This window comes from Mirounga leonina, unplaced genomic scaffold (genome assembly GCF_011800145.1).
Source record: "Mirounga leonina isolate KUSES-001 unplaced genomic scaffold, KU_Mleo_1.0 Mir_174, whole genome shotgun sequence".
NCBI lineage: Eukaryota > Metazoa > Chordata > Mammalia > Carnivora > Phocidae > Mirounga > Mirounga leonina.
Window position 1 is genome coordinate 80,817,850 of NW_023270451.1, and position 22,720 is coordinate 80,840,569.

Here is a 22,720-nt window from a genome sequence, read left to right on the forward strand (position 1 = left end):
TTCTGCTGTTTTAGGGTGGAATGTTCTGAATAAATCTGTTAAATCCATCTGGTCCAAGGTGGCATTCAGAGCAACTGTTTCCTTGTTGATTTTCTATTTAGATTATCTGTCCATTGATGTAAATGGGGTGTTAAAGTCCCCTACTATTATTGTATTAGTATTGATTAGTTCCTTTATGTTTGTTTTATATATTTGGGTGCTTTCATGTTCGGAGCATAAATATTTACCATTGTTATATCTTGTTGGATTTTTCCATTTGTGATATACAGTGTCCTTTGTCTCTTGTTTTAAAGTCTATTTTGTCAGATATAATTACTGCTATGCCAGCTTTCTTTTCACTTCCAATTGCATGATAAATGCTTCTACATCCATTCACTTTCAATCTGCATATGTCTTTCGGTCTGAAATGAGTCTCTTGTAGGCAGCATATAGGTAGGTCTTGTTTTTTTATCCATTCCATCACACTGTCTTTTGAGTGGAGCATTTAGTCCATTTACATTCAAAGCTATTATTGATAGGTATGTATTTATTGCCATGTTGTTACTTGCCTTATGGCTGTTTTTGTAGTTCTTCTGTGTTCCTTTCTTCTCTTGGTCTCTTCTCTCATGGTTTGCTGGCTTTCTTTAGTGATGTACTTGGATTCCTTTCTCTTTATTTTTTGCACATCTATTACTGGTTTTTGATTTCTGGTTATCATTAGGCTTGTATATAACATCTTCTGCATATAGCAGTCTATATTAAGTTGATGGTCACTTAAGTTTGAACCCATTCTTTTACTTCTCTCTTCACCCCACCCCATGATTTAGATAAATGGTGTCACTCTTTACATTGTTTTATTTCAGGCCACTGATTTATTCTTCTGCTTTCTCTAGTGTTACCCCACGTGTGAGGGGGTGGGATGTACAGTGTTTGCAGGGTGAGCCTTGGTCCTCTGTGAGACCTGCAGCACAGAGACTGAGGCAGGCCTGGTTGGAGAGGGAGGATCCACCAGTGTGAGGGTGGTGTGCCAGCAGTGGTGGCAAGTTAGGTAGCAAATGTCAGCTCCATGTTGGTTTCTGCAAGTGACCATGTATTTATGGGGTGGGGAGAGAAATGTTGCCTGCCAACCCCTTTGTCAGAGAAGTGCCCCAAAGATCTTTGGCCCTCTAGGACATGCTCTGAGATGAGTAAACAACACTCCCTCTGGTATGCCCCAGGCATTTTTCAAACTGCTGCTTCTATGCTTTATCTCTGTGGGCTATTTGTTGTGCTTTTCTTTTTAGGGGCAGGGACTCAGTTTCCTCTCTCACAGAGGAGACTGCTGATTTTTAAAATTCCTGCTGGTTGTAAGAGCTTGTAAAATTCAGTCTGTGTGGTTTTCAAAGCACATGTTACAGGGATTTGTCTTCCCAGTGCAGGCTCCCAGGTGTCAGGGTCTCTTTCTCTCCCCTCTCCATGCCCACAGCGTCCCTTCCTCCTATGGACAGTCCAATGGGTTCATTTAGATCCCTACCATGTCTTTGCCTATCCTATCTTCTCTTATGGGCCCCTTTTCTACATTTACTTATGGAGGTTGTTCTGTCAGTCTTTGGGTTGTTGTCTGGGTTATTTACACTGATGTGAGGTTTTCTAGTTGTATCCGTGGGACAGGGTAAGCTTGGAGTCCTCCTATTCATCATCTTCCCAGCAATCTCTATTTGGGACATTATTATATTAAAGTATTATTTGTTTATATAAACTTAAAATAGGTGTACCATATTTTTATTTGCTTATCTAGTACACCTACCCTAAGGACATGTCAGGAGGTCAAGGCTGACAGAGGATGGAATACTAAATTGGTCCTTTTAAGATAGTGACTGTGACTTTCTTCAGAAAAACAAAGATATATATGAGTGAACCATAAAAACTATTTTATCTAGTCATGTCAGAGAGTAGTGGATACAAATGGAGCTATGTAAGGAAAAATCATCATTTCTGTGGCTTATGCCCTTAAAAGCTAATGGCAATTATCTCAAGTAACAAACTGAGGGTTGCTGGAATGGTGGGGGTGGGAGGGATGGGGTGGCTGGGTGATAGACACTGGGGAGGGTATGTGCTATGGTGAGCGCTGTGAATTATGTAAGACTGTTGAATCACAGACCTGTACCTCTGAAACAAATAATACATTATATGTTAAAAAAAAAAAAAAAAAAGATAGTAGGAAGGGAAAAATGAAGGGGGGGAAATCGGAGGGGGAGATGAACCATAAAAGACTATGGACTCTGAGAAACAAACTGAGGGTTCTGGGGGTGGGGATGGGTTAGCCTGGTGATGGGTATTAAAGAGGGCATGTACTGAATGGAGCACTGGGTGTTATACGCAAACAATGAATCATGGAACACTACATCAAAAACTAATGATGTATGGTGATTAACGTAACATAATAAAATTTAAAAAAAGCTAATGGCAAACTTCCAGGTTAATGAAGAACAACAACCCTCCTCCATTAGCACCTTTCCACACACACCACACTCTGGCTGATTGATACTTTGAGTTTTTTCTCACCCGATGCCCTGATGTTCTTCCTCACTTGTTCTCAATATTACTAATTTTCACCACCCATGAGGTCACCTCCATGCTCCTCATGACCACCACTGTTGCTGGTGCTCATGTACTGACACCTAAGACAAAACCTTCAAGATGTCAAAGTATTACTGCATCTTCGAGAGGCTCCATTGCATCAAAACAACAACGAAAAGCCACACCTTGCAGATGCGAGGAGAAATTTTCTTCCAGTTCAGATTCACACATTGTCATATGGCCATCAACACAGCCCTCTTGGTGCCCCATGATTTATAAAGCAAGCACTTGGTTCTGCTTCAACCCCTGACGTATCTCTCTAAAATTGCCAGGCATGAGCTGTGACGCCAGTCCCTTAGGTAGACTCCATAATGCCCTTTCAACCTGGCCATCCATACATGCTCCTTTGGACTTTTTCACATACATTCCTAGCTCTCTCTAAGCCTTCATGAAAATCACCTCACCAAAATTACTCCACTAATTTTGGGAGCAGCTCATTTTAAGGCTGGGAACACTTCGATAAACAGAAATAAATTTCAAGCAATTTCTAACCAGTTGCTATACTTTTGAATATTCAACAACAAAAGATTAACATTCTTTAACATGCTGAATTTATATGAGTTCCAGCTGAAGCAATAGTCTCTCGAGGGTCACAGCTGCCTAATATCATTTTCTGAAATTGGAAGGTGTCCTAGTCACCTCAGATTTTATATAAAGACATAGTTCATTCCAAGTCATTCATTCGCTCACAAAATGTTTAATGAGGACTTTTATGTGAAAGGTACTACCAGAAAAGCAAAGAAATACATGAAATGATAATGTATTGGGAGTTGCTTTTTTTTTTTTTTAAAGCTCTTGTCTCTGTCTACTTGCCCCACCTTAGCCTAAGTTACTCAGTCATTATACTTTGTCTCAGAAAAGACACATGATTGCATGATAGCAGAGAAATGACAGATTTTTCTTGCCTTTTAAAGTTCCTAAATCTGTTCACACTAGGAACTAAGATGAATGCACATTTTTAAGGAAGGTTTGAAGATGGTAAAACTGGGTAGGGTTAGGTAGCATTCTTTCCCTCCCAGCACCCATCCCCTAGATATTTTCTATGTTAGGAGTATAATAAGTTAAGCAAAAAGAAATAACAAAATGTAGTTTGGACATTGTTGGGTCCCAAAAAAGAGGATCTGGCTAAAAGAAAATAAATTTCTGCCTAAAATTCATCTTGCTACTTATAATTATGATGATCATAAAATGTGTCATCTAAATTTTGGCAGTTTTGAGTGATAGAGCACTTTAACAAGATTTGATGTCAGGACAACAGGATTAAATTCTGTCTAGGGTATGCCAGGAACCTATGATCAGCCTACTTGTAACCCTTTTTTTTGTCCTGGAATCCTTACCTCTCATGTGACTGGATCAGAAAATTCGGAGACGGTAAATTCCTTTATTTTATAATAATTTCTAAAGTTATTGGCTTTGCCTTTCATATCTTGGTCTGTCTTTTCTTAAGATATATTTCCCAGTGAAACATTTTGAGAGGACAAGAGATTTGAAAGTTGCTTATCTGAGGAAAAATAGTGAACACTGGAAAAATTTAGAAAACCTTGACACTTAAGGAGAGTAGAGAATTAAAGATGTTTCAAAAAGAAGAATAAGAGGGAAATGTTGGGCTGAAAAATCAACTTTAAAATTTTGTTATTTTTGTGGCAAAATAACAAGATTTATAATGATTATCAAATATGTGAGCAACTAAAAATTGGGGATACAACAAAACTGCTAATCAACCATTGCTGATAAGATTTAAACACATAAATATTTTCTGTTATTAAATTTCCCATTATATTTCTAAATAGGAATGGCACAAGTGAACATCTATTATTTGTGATCCTCCAAACTCTTCTCCTTGTCAAGAATCTGTCTAGGAGTTAAGAGATTTTCATATTTCCAGTAAATTTTTCTTTGTGCTTTTCATATCATTAGAAATTACCAAAAGTTCCCACTAGCTGATATTAAGATATTTATCTGAAACTATTCAAGTGACAAATGACATGTCATTGTTAACACAGAAGAGGTTTTGAAATCCATCTTCTCAAGTGCTAAGTTAATCAAATTGCTTATCCTCATATGAACCTAAGATCAATCCTCTAGACACTCTCCTCCTTCAATGAGAGAAGGACAACTGAATGCATGGCCCCAGGGATGAATGTGCCCGACAATAAAAAGTAGTAGAGAGGAATATGGGAAAGAATAAAGGACACAGTTACCACAGCCAACTACAGTTTTCTCACTTTGGGAAAGCCATTCCTAGCATTTGGGTGGTTGATGTGTCTTTGGCATACCAAAATGAAGATTGGACCTCATTACATGCTTACTTAAAATCCTTTCAAGGCTCTTGGATAATGTCAAATGAATGACAGATAAAATTAAACTTTTTTTTTTTTAATTAAACTCTTTAGTGAAATTTTCCTCCCTAGGTTCATTTTGTAACATTTTTTTCTTATGATTTCCTTTATGGTCTACCTAATTTACATTTTAATCTTTATTTCACAGTACTCTCTTGTACTCTACAGTTCTGCCATGTCTTGGCAGTTCTCAAATTTTCCAAAAGCCCAAGATCATTTGGAAGAAAAGTCATATTCCATAGGATAAAGAATTGCCAGTGAACGAGTAGAGTTAAAGAAGGAAAACAATTATTTCCTTATCATTTAAGTTCAACAGCCAATGCTGGTAAATTGTATCTGCTAATAGAGGGTTTAAACCATCTGTAATGAAATCTGTTCCACTAGACGGCAATGCAGTAACTCTAGGAATAATTTTTGTATTAGTTATGATCTTCAAAATATTAAGTAAAGTCAATGCCTAGATATTTAATTAGTGATGTGATTAACAGTGTGTAAGAATCCATACACATACACTGGTAGGAAATACACAAGTAGGAGAAACTTAACTAATTAAAAGCTGTGTCCTGCCAGTGAATTGCAACCCTTGAAAACATGTTATTAAAAATATTAATGATAACTAGTTTTCATACTGTCCTAAAATCATGACTCCTAGGTTTTTTGAAAACATTTGGCGGATAAACTTAGCAGATGTAAATTCAATACTGGACAGAAATACATTTAAGGATGAATAAAGCTATAAAGATAGCTAAGAAAGAATTCGTTGCAATTTGAATTCTGGACATTTTCATCTTGGAATCTTGCAGTGAAAATTCTGTGGAAAAAGTAAATGAATTTTTAAATTATGTTTACTTCAAGTTGATTCCTCTTTAATTGATGCTTATTCTTTAAAAACTGGTTCAGAGATGATGTTACACAATTAAACACAAACCACTGGAAACAGCCACTTTGTGTTTCTTTTCTGAACCCTTGTCTGGAAAAATAAATGAGCTGTATTACAGCATTAGGCAACAGCCATTCAAGAACTTTATCCTTAAGAAAATGGACATGCACAACAGAAGTCCCTCCTTCAGTGTTGCTATTTCTATGGGGACAAATTTCTCACCAGTGTGCAGTGAAGTGGAATCCAAACCATGTGGTCCTGCTGAGTAGAGAAGGCAAAAATCAGAGTTTGGGACAGAGGAAACAGCTATACTCTATACATGAGAGCAATATAGAAGAGAGAAGTCCAAAGAAGCCAAGCAGAGTTCCCCAAGAGAGCTTGGGTAAAGATTGGGCTGTCTATACACAGAATGAGACTGTATAGCCTTGCCAGAAATCAGCAGGTGTGAGATTCAAAATGAAGGAAGAATACTAGAGGCTGCAACATTCTGGAGATACTGGGGTTTGGACACATCCCTACTGCACTGATACCTGACAGAGACTTCATCGAGGCCATGCTTTAGGAGTTACATCCTTCCAGAAAAAGACTTCTACAGACTGACCCTAACACGATCTGAAATCTTCATAGTATCTATGTAAAAAATAGAATTTGGAGATTGATTCTTGATAGTTTAGAGCTTTCCCCAGGCATAAAAGACATAAAATCAAGTCTATCCAAGTTCACAATGCTCAGCCAGTAATGGAACTGCCCACTACACTAAAATTCAACACCATTAGACGACAGTAACAGAATCTACTACCCGCACAATGTTTAAGCCATAATGTCCAATATAAAATTAAAAAAAAAGTACTGGTCACTCAAACAGGAGAATGTGTTCCATACTAAAAAAAAAAAATGTAGTCAATAAGAGCCAACCCAGTGATGTCACATAAGTTGGATTTATCAAATTGCATCTACTAAAAATACTCAAAAAATTATGAAAATATATTAAAAGGAAATGTGGTACTAATGAGTTAATAGACCATTTGAAGGAAATAATTAGAAACTATAAACAAAAACCAAATGGGAATAATTCTTGATCTTAAAATTATAATAATTGAAATCAAAAGTTAACTGGATGGCAAATGTAGTATTGGATTATAATCCAAAATATAAAGTTAATGTCCATTACATGATACTAAAAATGTTTTTGAGAAAGTAATAGCCAAAAATTCATTTGCTAAACATCTGAATGATAGAGTAGAGAATATCAGGGTTGAGTCTTTCCCTTTCGGAGAATATTTGGGGACTATTGATAACACCAGGCATCCTAATATTGGATTAATTATGGGGCATGGAGTGTCAGTGTATAAATAAATCTTACCAAGTGTTTTAAAGCTGTTATAAATGCGAATTGGAGCAAAGTAGCTGAGAATATATTTTAAAAGTAGATGTGGGAAAGAGTATTAGGTTATTGGACTCGTAATGAAGGCAGGTGGAAAGCACCTATTTCACAATTGTGCCAAGCCCTATTGTTGAGAACTAAGAAGCAATGATTTTGTGCAGCATTGAGATGGTCTCCAAGAAGTGATCCAAAGTTGCTTTCCTATATTATATACTAAGACACTTCATAAAAATGATTCAACCTTTGTCATCATCCCTTTTCTACCATACTTATCTATTTACCACGTACAGTGTAAAAAAACCGAACAAACCTTAATTCAATGCTTCCAGATGACATCAGCTTGACGTTTATGTTTCCCAGTATTCAAAGAAAGCTCATGATGTCTTTAAATGCTTCAAGAGGTAGCAATGCCCTATAACAGGTATAAATGGCTAGTCACCTCGATGGGCTTACAGGGAAGGGCAAGCAACATTCAGAACGCTTCTCAGTGGCAAGTTTTTCTCTCCCCCTCCCCACTAACTACAGAACCTAGGGTGGAAGAATTGCTTTTAGTATGTCCTGCTGCTATAGCTGAAAGTTGGAGAAGGCTCCATCTGCCTTATTCTGGACGTCTTAAAAAATGTTAATTTTCCATACGGTTTCCACCCCTCATTTTTCCAACTGATTGAGTAGCTGTATGTTACCTCTGGCACTCACCCTGAAAGCTGATCCATTCACATTATAAAAGAAAAAAGATGCAGTCTCTTTTTAATCATCTTATTTAATACTGCTTCACCCAGAAAGGATTCAATCATTCTGGGAACCAGGCTGCAATCCAATCTTTTTTCCATTTACAATAAGCAAATTCAATCCCCCACATTTCTGTTGTAAAGGAAATTTAATTGTTAACGAAGCGGACGAACTTATAGTTTGACACTTGGATGTTGCCTCCAGTGGACTAAAGATGACGAATCAATATTGATTTCTGTTGAACTGGATAAAATGTGAATATTTCATCAGGGATCAAACATTTTTGATTTGTTCAACGATAGCATACGAATATATGGTTCTAATTTTAGGCAACTCTTATTTAGCAAAAATTAAAATCAATAAAATTATACAATCTCCATCACTAGAATATGAGTTCTTTATTACTTAGAAAATCTTATTCTTACGAATTAAGTGAGTAAATAGTTTAAACTTACACATTTTCCCTAGTCAGTTACTAGTGAAGTTTCCAATATCTTTGCTCTGAGGCAAAGAAGTAATGTTTAGAATTAAAATCGATGTAGTAAGATTACTTTTGATAATGTTGCTGCTGTTTTTAAACCTAAGAATCTTTAATAAAATAATGTTTGGCTCAATCACCGGAAAATATAAATAAATGCTTAAGTCTTAGTTCTGGCATTGGAATCACATATGGATTATAATATCCATTTTGTTCCTCGCCAGTGCCGTTTACACAATGTCTCTAAAACCTCAGTTTTCTTCATTTGGAAAATGGAAAGCTTGCCTTGAAGAATTTTGCCAATGTTAAATGGAAAATATACACGTGTATCTTGTTTTTCTTTGTATGTGGGGGTGTTTTTGCACATAAATCATATTGTCACTTCAGTAGGTCTTATTAAGTATGTTCTCTGAAATATTTTCTTCTTTTAATTTTGAATTATCTTTTTTTGATAATTTTATGAATAGAATATTCACACCATTTTTAGTTGTCATAAGCCCCAATTTTGACGGATTTTGAATGATGGTACTTAAAAAAAGCAATTTTTACTTCACAATTAAAATAACACCTTATTTGAGGGCGCCTGGGTGGCTCAGTTGGTTAAGCGACTGCCTTCGGCTCAGGTCATGATCCCAGGGTCCTGGGATCGAGTCCAGCATCGGGCTCCCTGCTCTGCGGGGAGCCTGCTTCTCCCTCTCCCACTCCCCCTGCTTGTGTCCCCTCTCTCGCTGTGTCTCTCTCTGTCAAATAAATAAATAAAATAAAATCTTTAAAAAAAAAAATAACACCTTATTTGAATTTACTTGAGAACTTTACCATGCAGTCAATCTTTGTGGTGTAACTGTGGAATATTAGCATCATTGTGATTAAGTAACCTCATTTCACATATTAAAAATAACTGGACATTAAGAGAATATACCAACTTGATTAGTTACAAGAAAGTGATGGATCTGAGAATAGAGACTACCTTTTCAACATAACCTGGAGGTTGCTTGGAAAGGCATTAGGCAAATATGATGTGAGATAGTTAAAAAATATGAAGCAACAGATTTGTGTCTTTGCCCAAATAGTTCGCCTTTCAACTCGGCAAAAAGTAGACTATAGAGTTAACATTTTCTCTAGGAAACATCTTTGAAACTGTTTATGTGCCCATATCTACTGTCTTATATTTTTATTATTTTCTATTGGGGCTACATCCTCTCTAGAGATGCCTTTGAATACTAGATAAGTTTAGGTTTACATTCTACCTTCATTCTACACCAACTCTAAAACACTGAAAAAATAGCTTAACCATTTCAAGCCTTACCTACCTAGAATGTAAAATAAATAAAAGTATTACCTGATTAGGTATTTGTGAGTTTTCAATAAACTGAAAAGCATCAGAAATAATAAACATCCCTCATTGAGAACAAGGTTATATGCATTTTGATATCTGTATTATAAGTGTCCCAACTATGTCTAATGTTAACATAATACAAGTCACATGTATAACTTAAAATTTTCTATTAGACCTATTTTTTTAAAAACACAAAATTAGTAACACTCTCTGTAACCTAATATATCCAAAGATCATTTCAACAGGAACTCAATATAAAATTGTTAATGAGATATTTTGCATTCTTTTTTATTTCTATCATGTCTTTGTAATTGGTTATGTATATTATACTTATAGAACACTGTCTGGACTGACCACATCCTAAGTGTTCAGTAGTTGCTTGTGAATAATGGCTGCTGTTTTCGACAGTATATGGTTTAATACACAGTAGTTATTCAAGGTATGTTTTCACTGAACAATGGCCCAAGTTACAGATAAACTAGAAGATGGTGAGACCAAAGCTATTTCTCATAGCCAGTACCTTATCATATGGGGAACATGATACATAATTGAAGTGGAATATAACAACCTGCAGTATGTAATTATTGATAATATGTAAGTGCTTTGTTATTTTGAACATGATCTTAATCAAAATGGATTCTAATGTATACATTATTAGCTGTGTATAAACAGGATAACATGTTATTCTGTTAAAGTATAAATTGGAGGACCAGATCTTTGAATTTACTAAAGCTCTGGAGTAAGATAAAATGATTTTCTAAACCTCACAAATAACTATAAAATGGAGTCTTTTCAATAAGCTGCAGAGGTATATTTCTTTTATTCTGTTAATTTCCATGCTTTCTTTTGCCTATTTTTATCTATTTATCGTAGGGACATATTGATGACGATACAGATTTATCATTTTATTTACACATTTTGGAATCCTCTAACTTATATAAATTCAGAATATCCCTGCATGTAATGTGCAACTTTAAAGTATGCTTTAACTGAAAGTTAAAGATTTCCTCCATCAGGCACCTACAAAATTACTACACCTAACTCTAAACAATCCCATATTAAATATAAAATGAATATTAAAACATTTTCACTGGAAATATCTACTATCCCTGAAGGGTTAAAAAAAAAGTGGCATAAACTTTCTTCAAATTTTTGGGAAATTACACTTATTTTATCTTACTCAAGAGCTTTAGTAAATTTATTAAAACATAAAACACAAGTAAGGTATATGTTATAATTATTTGTGGTCTGTTTTATGAGAGGAATCAAATGCCCAAATTAAGTGAAAAAAAATTGCACTAATAAGAGTGCCCCATAAATTAGCCTGTGTGAAATTAAAATATAAATGTATTTGCTCAATACCATCGAAATCAGTTTAGAATATGAAAGAAAAATATTCTCTTAACAAAAATTAGTGGCAAAATGTATTTTTGAATGACTTTATGGTATTTCATGAATAAAGCCCCAAACAAACAAAAAACCCTCAAATGGTATATATATTTAATAAAAGGAGATCGTATTCTGTTTTTAGGTGAGGCACTAAATATTAGAGATTTTCATTATTTTTGAATTACTTTGAATATTTATTTCAAAATGACTTAAAAATAATAGAGGTTTCTGCAGTTCCTTGTGAAAATAACTAAGAATATATGAAAAAAATTTTAAGGGAGAAATTAACCTACCACATATTGAAAAATTATAAAGCTATTGAGAGTATCATATTTGCCCAGAATACCAAGAAACATCCCTGAGTTTGTATAGTCCAGAGTCTACAGAACATATTTTAGGTAAAGCTGATATTCTCAGTGGAGAAAGGGATGAATATTCCATAGGCCATGTTAGAATAGAATAACAGCGTTTTTCAAATTACTTTTCATCTCTGAGCCTATTCTTTAAAGAGAATTTAGGTCTTTATGCTTAAAAGTAAAGGTAGTAAAAAAAAAAAAAAAGTAAAGGTAGTAGAGGAAGGCCGGGAGACCAGCTAATTGCTTTTTTTTTTTTTCTTTGTCCCTACCAGTCCTGAAGTTACTCAGAACACCTAAGTGTTAGGAAAGCACAGTAAAATATTCTCTGGGCAAGCTACTTGAGTAAATTTTGTCAATAAATTGCTAACCTCCCTGGCACAAGTTTATCAGGAAAAAAAAAAAAATATGCTTCAGAGAACTGAAGTTACAGCTCTACCTTCAGTTTGCTACATTTAAAAAAAAAAATGAATGGGAACAAAATTTTATCAGATACATTTTTCTGCATCATCTTTCAGGGATCATATGATTTTTTTTTCCTTTTTCAATCTGTTAATGAGGTGGCACACATATATTCTACCTACCCTGTATTTCTGTAATAAACTCCACTTGATGATTGTATATATATTCACTGGATTCCACTTGTTATATTTATTTAGTAAGTTTTACATCCATATCTGTGAGAGAGATTAGTCTGTCACTTTCTATTATTCTAATTCCCTTGTCACATACCAGTAAAAAATTATTCCTCCTCTTAGAATGAGTTGGAAAGGGTTCCTTCTCTCCTAAAGAGTTTGTGGAAAATTTCTATCCTTTCTTCCTTAAATGTTTGGAAAAAATTGTTGATGAAACTCATGGGTCTTAAGTTTTCTTTGTGAGAAGTTTTGTAGTAACATTTTCCGCTTCTTTAGTTGATACCAGCTATTGTCTATTTCTGCTATTAACCTCAGAAAACTGAATTTTATGTAAGGATTTTTTTTTCTATCAGATTCAAATTGTTGATTTTTTTGTGTAATTATTGCTTTATTGTTTATGAAATCTGTAGTGATACCCTTTTAGTGTTTTTGGTATAGATACTTTTTATTTCCTCTTTTTTTTTTTTTTTAAAGATTTTATTTATTTATTTGACAGAGACAGAGATAGCGAGAACAGGAACACAAGCAGCGGGAGTGGGAGAAGGAGAAGCAGGCTTCCCGCCGAGCAGGGAGCCCGATGTGGGACTTGATCCCAGGACCCTAGGATCATGACCTGAGCCGAAGGCAGACGCTTAACGACTGAGCCACCCAGGCACCCTATTTCCTCTTTTTTCTTACCAGGCTTGCTAGGAATTAATTAATGTTTAAAATCCTTTCAAAGAAATAGCTTTCAGTTTTATGGTGCATAATTACAATTTCATTGATGTCTATTTTATCTTATAGTCACCCTTTTACTTAAAATTTTGTCTCTTTATTCTAGCTTCTTTTGATGAAAGCTTAAACCACTGACTTCTTTTCCTTTCTTGTCTAATATACGCCTTTAAGACTATACATTTCTCTGTAAGCACTGCATTGTATCTTATAAGTTTTGATATGTCATATACATCATATCTTAATTATAATTTAGTTCAAATTATTTTCTGATTTTGATTTCACCTTTCCCTTGTTACATAGAACACTCTTATTTAAAGTCCAGACTTGTGGGATTTTTTGTTATTTTAAAGTTATTAAATGCCATTTTATTTAACTTTATTAAAACTCTTGTGATCAGAGACCTATTTACTCTCAGTGATTTCAACTATTTGAAACTTGTGGCAGCTTTCTTTATATCCCAACATATTGATGTCAGTAAATTTTTGAAATCATATTATTTTTAAATAGAGATGTTTTACTTCTTCCTTTCTAATCTGAATACCTTTTAAAAAGTTTTATTGCCAAATTTTCTGGCGAGAACTCTCAGAACTGTGGTGAATGATAGTGGTGAGAACAGGTACCTTTGTTTTATTCCTGATCTTAGGGGGGCAAAACATTTAGCCTTATACCATTAAATATGTTAGCTGGAGTTTTTCATAGATAGTTCTTATTGGGTTAAAGAAATTCTCTTTATTCCTAGTAATTTTTTCATGAAAGGATAATAGATACTCATGAAATGCTTCAAATAGATGAGAATCGATTGAGATGATCATGTTTCTGTCTTTATTATGTGTTATTTTAGTTGATTCTCAGATGTTAAAGCAACCTTGCATTCCTGAAATAACCCAGTTGATGATGGGATATAACCTTTTTTATATGTTGCTGAATTTAGTTAGCCTTGAACCAATAAATCTCTCAGCCACTGCTGAGGGGTTTTGTACATGGGTGTGGGGACAAGCCTTCATTACAGTATACAACTCTGCCTTGGCCTTCACTTCCTGCTTCCACAGAGTCTTAAATTAAAACAGAAATGAGAGATTAGGACAGTCTAAGGTCTTTCCTGGACACATTCACAGCCCTACATATGCACATGTCCTTTTAGATAACAAGAAATATGTGACAAATTTTCAAAGCTTCTATGAACATATTGTTATTATTATTATTCCCTAGATTTTCCTTTTCAGTTTTCTGGTCAGCCTCTTGTTTGTACCAAACGGTGTTGACACCTTAGGCAGCTATCATCCACCACAGTTTTGTTGAATACTTGATGTTAATTGTTGCTGATAAATAAATATACTGGCAATAGTTCTATTTGCCTTCAGTGACCTCTGAGTCAAGTTAAATAAAGACAAATCCTGTGAAGAGGGTTTTTGCAGGGAACAAACAGGTCCAAAGTAACAACTGTTGGGGTGCTTGAGTGGCTCAGTCAGTTAAGCACCCGACTCTTGATTTCCACTCAGGTCATGATCTCAGGGTTATGGGATCAATCCCTGCATCAGGCTCTGTGCTGGGCATGGAGCCTGATTGAGATTCTCTCTTTTTCCCCACTTCCTCTGCCCCACACCCCATGTGCTCTCTAAAAAACAAACAGGGACGCTTGGGTGGCTCAGTCAATTAAGCATCTGCCTTCAGCTCAGATCATGATCCCAGGGTCCTGGGATCGAGTCCCACATGAGGCTCCTTGCTCAGTGGGGAGCCTGCTTCTCCCTCTGCGTGCCACCCTCCCTCCTTGTGCGCACTCTCTCTCTCTCTCTGACAAATAAATAAATAACATCTTAAATAAATAAAAATAAAAACCAAACAAAAAAAGTAACAACTCTCTGGGAATGGGGCTTTGAGGGAGCTCTAATTAACTGTGTTAGACCATATGACCTATGGTCTAAATCACTTATGCTGTGTTCTGTCTTGTCCTTCTTTCTGCTTTATCTGTTTCAGTATTGCCATCTTTTATTCATGTGCCTTGTACCTCATTGACGCTGTGTCATGCTATAAACAATATACTATTAAACCATCCATTGAGTTGTTAATTCCAAATATTTCATTTTTTCAGTTCTAAAATATTTGAGGATGATGATGATTTAGATTCCATTAACTGGTGAAAATTTCCATTCTTTCATCTCAGTTGACCATTTTTTCTCTATTATGAACATATCAGTTATAATTATTATAAGCTCCCCATCTATAACATCAGTATTTGATCATCTATTCATCTATTTCTACTGTCTATTCTTTAGGTTTTTTATTAGATAGTCATAACTTTTTGTTTATTTTTCATTTGTGGGTTTTTTCTTTTTTTACTTTTCATGTTCTTTTAAAAAAGAAACATTTACTGATGCAGAACTTGCGTCCTGAAAAATTCACCTTTCTCTTAGCTCTTAATCATTTGGCAGATACTGTATATAAAAGAAGTGTAGAGGCTGCAAATGGTGATATATTCTTTACCAGATATGATCCTGCCTTTTCTCATCAAATTTGGGGCTGGTCATGTCCATCTGATCTAGGATTAAGCTCATTTAGAGCAGGGTGAAAGTTTCAAAACACTCAGATACTTTTGGTTAATCATCATTAAACTACAATTCTGTAGACCTTCAGGACTTTTAATTGAACATCTTTGGGTCTTTGTCTATATTGAAAGACTATGAAGGCTTAGTTCTTCTTGAGATAATTTTTAATGGTTTTTTCTTTAGCTTCTGCCCAATAATACTTCAAAATTTGGCAGGTGTTTTGAGGGGAAATTCCTTGTCGGTTTTGAAGGCTCCTCCATCCTCTGACCTGATCACACTGTACACACCAAACATAAAATTTGATGGTTTTTATGGTCTACAGCACTTACCTTCTGACACAGGACTTGTAACCTTTACCTCCTATATAATATTGGCTGTAGATTCTAAGTGTGAATTCATTCATTCCAGAATCTTCATCTCTGGCTTGTTTTGCTTTTACTTAAATCCAATTTAGCTTTGACAAGGGAAGTTCTTAAACTCCAAAGCTGTGAAAGTCTATGGGATATTTCACTTTCCTTTCCAGAGTTTTCCTCCTAATTCCTTAGACCAGCACTGTGTCTGACAATTAATCAAAGTTGTGCAGTCCTCAAAAATCTTCACGTTTGGTCACTCCAGGCTCATACATCACTTAAAAGCTTTGCAGATTTCCCTTTCTCTAGCAACAGTTCACAGCCTCATCCTATGCCTATGCTCACATCTGCAAATATGTTCATCCTGAAAAGCAGCCGCTTATCTATCAGCTCACTTCTGAATTGTTATTCCCCCTGTGTGATTTTAGCTCACCTAGTCTTCTTAGCCTCAATGGGTATCTCATGTCTTTAAAAGTATAACTTGTCTGTTTGTTATCAGCATTAGAAAACAGAAAACTTCCAAAGAAAAAAACTTCATAACACACAAAAGAAACACAAATAGCATACTCCAATGAGAAAATGATATATCTCAGTGTAAAACTGAGATTCAAATAAATAAGTAATGTATCATCCTTCATCTATTAAACTAGCAAAATAAAAAGGAAAGAATGTTTCCTGCTGTTCTGTATGAAAATCTTTAACACTTGAAATAATAAAGCAGTATATTTTAAGAGCTAAATATGTTTGTATTCAAGTCAATTATTACCTCTCAAAAATTCTTAGAAAGTAATCTGATAACTATAAAAATATTTTCTTACAGGGTGCCTGGGTGGCTCAGTTGGTTAAGCCTCTGACTCTTGATTTCAGCTCAGATCATCATCTCAGGGTCGTGAGATCAAGCCTCAGGTCAGGGTCCACGCTAAGCATAGAGTCTGCTTGAGATTTTCCCTCTGCTCCTTCCCCTGCTCATTCTCTCTCTCTCTCTCCCTCAAATAAATAAATCTTAAAAAGAATACTTTCTTACAAGAATTATCATTATGTAGTTATTTAAAATACAGAAAAATTGACAAGAACCTAAATACACAAAACAGTGTTTAAATAAATTATATGAAGTTATTTATTTATTTATAAAGTGACTTTTATAGTGATTATTCTATTACTAAAATGGTGTTTTCAAGATTTTTGTAATGTCATGGAAAAATACTTGCCATATAATATTTATTTTAAAACATATTAACCCTATAATAATTTCAATAAAAAATGCAAAAGCACCTTAAATCGAAAATCAAGCTGCCTAAAGAAATAATAGGTTTTAAATATAATAATATACTAAAAGTGTTTGGTTTCATCTTGAGATTACAGTTTCTTCTTTATACTTTTTCTCAATTTTCAAGTTTTCTTCAGTAAGGTATGTATTGCTCTTGAAATGAGAAAAATAGTACAAAATTACATGAAAATAATTTGGAAAATTTCAATCTACATTTGACAGTTTGATATATATATAAGGACGATTATATATACTTATGTCTAATACCTTTTGTAGGGACCTCAGGGCTGAAAAAATATGCAACTGACAGGCAAAGAAAAGAGCAGATATATTTTTACATTATAAACAGTTTTTCATTTTTATAATAGCTCTTTTGATTTTGGTTAAGCTTAAACTATGAAACTTTCCTTGCAAAAGAAGGCATATCTACTCTAGTAAAATATTTAAAAAAAGATTAAAAATTGATGCGGCTCTGGTTATGAACGTTGAATCCTACCCACTGAATTTCCTGTTACCTGCTTCAAGCAGTTCCCAAGGAACCTCCCAGACAAGTATAGTATCTGAGAGGATAGAATAAATAACACTAGTTTAGAGTAACATTTTTATAGAAAGAAGTTTAGTAAATGTCTTATTTATTTATGATCTAACTCTACTTGTTAGAATTGTTCTACTCCATTAGATAATATCCTATGGAGGTAGTAGAAATGCTAAAAATTACAGGTTACAATAGATAGTTAAAAAATATTTTTAATATAATGACTCAGAGCATGTTTTATTTTATAATGGAGTTATAACTTAAAATTACTTCAAAATATGCACACAGATTTTTTTCATAGTGTTTAAATTTGTGATGGTAATAAAAAAGAAAGTAATGTAAGCCCTGAACTGTTTACAGTATTATCAGATGCAAATAATAAAGTAGGAGCTACCCTTTATTGAAAGATTATCCAGTGCAAGGTGTTATGCTAAATACTCTACATATGTCTTTTTATATAATTCTAACATCAATAATATGAGATAGAAGCCACTACCATTTGCTACTAACCCGTTTTATAAGAACATTGAATTGTAAAGAAATAAAGTAAATGACAAGTAATAAATGACCTAATCAGAATTTGGTCATAAATATTCTAAGAGACTGCACTCTCAACCCTGTGCTTTCTGCCTCCCCAACTCAAACTTAAAAGTATAGCTTTTCTCCTTTTTTCAGAGACAAGTTTTTTTAAAAAGTAAAAAAAAAATAATAATCTGCCTTATTTTTTTACTGCCTGTTTGGGATTTTAGCGTGAAACAGATGGTATACTTAAATTGGAATAATTCAAAGAGCTTAAAAGGGGGCCTATTTCTAAAGAGTGGGCAGAATATGTGGAAACCGCAGGAGATCATGCATTATTTCAGAGCTAAGAACAGCTGTTGTTACTACCCTGGGACCTGAAGCATTGTGGAGAGAATAGTTGCTTACCTCAACCCAGTAGCAGATCATGATGCCAACAGGGTGAATTTGAGAAGAACTATGACCTTTAACCCAGAGATACAACCACATTGAAATGTCCCTACAAAGAAGTGAGGCTTCATTAGCCATCCTGACCTCCTATTCAGGCTTCCCACTGGTTGAACATAAACTGAAGCCAGCACCCAAGAGTCCAGTAAACGTAGGAAAGAGTGGGAAGCTGTTCTGCAGGAACAGACAGAAGGTATTATCTGCACCCACATGTAACACAAATGAAAATAATTCTTACATAGTAACTTCTAATTTTTGGAATGTAATATTACAAATTTTAAATCAAAATAGGGGCATCTGGGTGGCTCAGTCGGTTAAGTGTCTGCCTTCAGTTCAGGTCATGATCCCAGGATCCTGGGATCGAGCCCTGCATCCGGCTCCCTGCTTGGTGGGAAGCCTGCTTCTCCCTCTTCCCCTGCTCGTGCTCTCTCTCTCGCTCTCTTTCTCTTTCAAATAAATAAATAAAATCTTTTAAAATAAAAAAATAAATCAAAATAAATTTTATATTCTACTTTTCTCAAATAACATTTTAATTAAAGTGCTGATATTTCTTAGTTTTGTTTTATTTCAATGAGAATTTTAAATCTAACCTTATAGAAATCATTGAGAAGATAACGTAAATGTTTAATTAATCTTAAGCAAAATTAGTCTATATTGCTTAGTATTAAGCAAAAATGACAGTGAAATTTTTAGCACAAAGATTTTTACTGTGCTGGCAATGTTTGTGATATAAAAGTTATCAAAAATATTTTAATTATTCACATTTTGAATATAATCACATAGAGGTCAACCCAAATGGCTAAATGAGGTATATATCCAATACTAATGATAGAATATTACATGCATAGGGCGCCTGGGTGGCTCAGTTGGTTGGGCGACTGCCTTCGGCTCAGGTCATGATCCTGGAGTCCCTGGATCGAGTCCCGCATCGGGCTCCCTGCTCGGCAGGGAGTCTGCTTCTCCCTCCGACCCTCCCCCCTTTCATGCTCTCTCTCTCTCTGTCTCTCTCTCTCAAATAAATAAATAAAAAATCTTTAAAAAAAAAAAAAAGAATATTACATGCATAACAAAAATATGAAAAAGTAATGATTACTTTATGCAGGACAGTGCCATAGCCCTTTCCATTCATCATGTCAATGCTTCCACCTTAAGTCCTATGAGATACATGGTGCTATTAGCCTTATTTTAAAAGAGGGAAATGGGGATTTAGACTTAATGATTTGAACACATACAACTTATTCATTCATGTCTTCATTATTTGAAATATTGTGATTCTGAACTATGAGCAACTTGAAGACAAGGACTGTGTCATTCATCCTTGCATTTCTTTCTATATTGCAGTGCTTGGTACATTGGAATGAATGGCATTTTCCAACAAGGAATGGCTCGTGCTTTTCAGAGGCAAGAACATACTTTTTCTTAGAGTGGAGGATCTTCACAGGACCTGGGAAAACCTGACACACTTGACTGAGAAGTTTCTTGAGGTGTCCGGAGAAGCTCAGCATCTGCCACCTGGTAAAAGTTAAATAAAAGGACTCAGGTGGAATTTTCCCAAGATTTAGTTTGAGACTTGCTCAAAGTTCCTTGATTGGAGTCCTCCCCCATGTGAATGGGCCTGAGGTCTCAGGAGGCGATGTTTCTTCCTGCCAACAACTTATTTTAACACAGACCTGTAATCTACTTACTTGAGGGGCAATGAAACTGGACAAAAATGCCCAGCCCTGTATAAAGACAGACTGAGAGTCACGGGATCTAGCCCTCAGTGTGTGAGCTTGCTCCTGCTGTGAGAGTTGTTTCCGCAGGGCATTCAGTCATGGAGCAGGTGCCATTTTAGGAAAGAAGGTGGACTGTCAGAGAATCCCTCCTTTTATCTGCTCATAATTGGCACCCTAGGTAATGGTGACTGAGAACCTCCAGGAAGGGAAGCTGGTTCCAGTTCTCTTGTAACGTGAGAGAACTTAACATATGCTAAGAACATCACTGACATGAGCACTGCCTTTAGAGATAAAGGCCATTCCTCCATCGCAGAGTTAATACACACCGAGTTAAACATGTGGAACCAGGATACAGGCAGCATGGAATTAATTTAATCCTTGTTCTAAAATGGCTAAACTCTGAGTAGCCAAAGGGCAGAAAAAATGGCAAACACTTTTATTATAGTGTTTATGAAGACTCATACTTTCTCTAAGCTTTTAGCATTTATTAATTTACTTCCTCTTCAAAGCATGAAGTTAGTATTAATCTTTACCTCCTTTTTAACAAAGGAAGAAGCTGAACACAGAGAGATTGAAGGATTTGCCCAAGATTACGCAGCTAGTAAGTAGTGGGACGGGTGAGATCCATACCAGGCAAATTCTTAAATCTGTGCTTTCACGCTATGTGAGATTACTTCTCAAATACCTGTACCTCCGGATAGGACCCTCTGAGTACCGGTGAGGAAATGTGCTTTGTGGAGTAAGACTGCCAGTAAGAGGCAGTATCTGAAGGAATCTTCTGGTGTATAAGTTGCCCAGTGGGTAATGTACCCACAGAAATCACAAAATGACCAATGGCTGAATCCCAAGTTTTATAGAAATTTCAATTAAAATGCCTTCTTTAAATTTTCAGAAGCCTCACATAAATTTCCACATTCCAATTTCTCTGGATCTGTGTCCTCATTCAGATTGACAGCACTCCTGTTGTTCAGTAACTGCTATTTTATTTAAACATGTACTATTTAAACATTAAGATGTTTATCAACATACATACGATGTGTATGATACATATAATAACTTAGACTAATAAGTGATATAACCACTATTGGACAATAGTAGTGTATCATATGAATGAGTGATTGATCTCTACGTTAATGATAAGGGAGAAGATACTTATCAAATTCTTACTGTATGCCAGGTCCTCTTCTAGGAACTTAAAATGAATTGACTCATTTGATCTTCTCAATATTGCCATGAGGCATGTAATACTCAGTCTCTATCATTTAGAGAGATATTACTTAAGACCCCCAACTGGAAAGTGGGGGAACTAAGATTTGAACTTCATCAGTCTTACTCTGACCTATGACATGATGCTGATAATTTAAAATTTTTTATCTTAATGCACTTAAATCAGTAAAAAGCATATTTCCCATGCTAAAATTTCTGAAACAACTGTCAGTCCTTTGAAGGGAAAAACCAAGTTCTATTAATATCTGCATCTCGGGGTGCCTGGGTGGCTCAGTTGGTTAAGCGACTGCCGTCAGCTCAGGTCATGATCCCGGGGTCCTGGAATCAAGCCCCGCATCAGGCTCCCTGCTAGGCCAGAAGCCTGCTTCTCCCTCTCCCACTCCCCTGCTTGTATTCCCTCTCATGCTGTCTCTCTTTCTCTGTGTCAATTAAATAAATAAATAAAATCTTTAAAAAAAATCTGCATCTCCATTCCATCTCAAAATTTGCTGCATATCATGTTTTTTTTTTTGGTAAATGACTAACTGAATCAGGGAATAAATAAAATAATTTGAAGCTGACAAACTTGAGGGATATAAAATTGTCAATAATGAGACTCATAATAAGAAAAAATAAAACATAGGAATAAACTACAGTTACTATGCTTTAAGAGAATTATCAGAATCCCCTCATTAATTATTTCAGGGGTCTTTGGGAATTTTTGAGTTTGTTTCCTTATTTGTATGGAAATAATAATATCTGACCTATCTCAGAGGGCTAAGAATGTCCCGGCATTAACACCTGTCATATATGATTTATACTGTACAGTATATTCCTCCAAATTAGGAATTCAATACCGCATACTTGAAAAATTGCTTTCTGAACTTAAACGATATAGTTTATATACTTTTAAATAAGCATATGATAGACAAGTAGAGATGGATGGTTGCATGGATAGATAGAACAAAAACAATAGGAGTTATATGGAATATTCCAGTAATTAATTGTAATAAGCTTGTATACTGTCAATTAATGTCTCCCCTTTCTCATTACCCAAACTTAAGTGTGCTAAAGTTTCCTGCTACCTCATTAAGTAATAAATCTTATTCAAATGCAAGAATTCCAACATAATCCTTATTGCTCTTTATTATTTAAAAGCCTTTCTTGACCAGACTTCTATTTATGTCATGTCATCATTTAGAATCCAATTCCACCTTAGTTGTTCTCCTTAACCTTCACTGTTTCCTACTCACTCTCTCCTGGTCCTACACTTCAGTACTTAGAAGAGTATGGGTCAACTAAA

The 22,720-nt window shown here is 35.1% G+C and overlaps 1 long non-coding RNA gene across 1 annotated transcript; it reads left to right on the plus strand.

The window, feature by feature from the left end:
• Positions 1-18,526: 18,526 nt before the first annotated feature.
• Positions 18,527-21,149, plus strand: LOC118021410. Its single transcript, XR_004682156.1, has 3 exons — positions 18,527-18,647; positions 19,838-20,011; positions 20,761-21,149. It is a non-coding gene; the product is annotated as an uncharacterized LOC118021410 (long non-coding RNA).
• Positions 21,150-22,720: the final 1,571 nt, after the last annotated feature.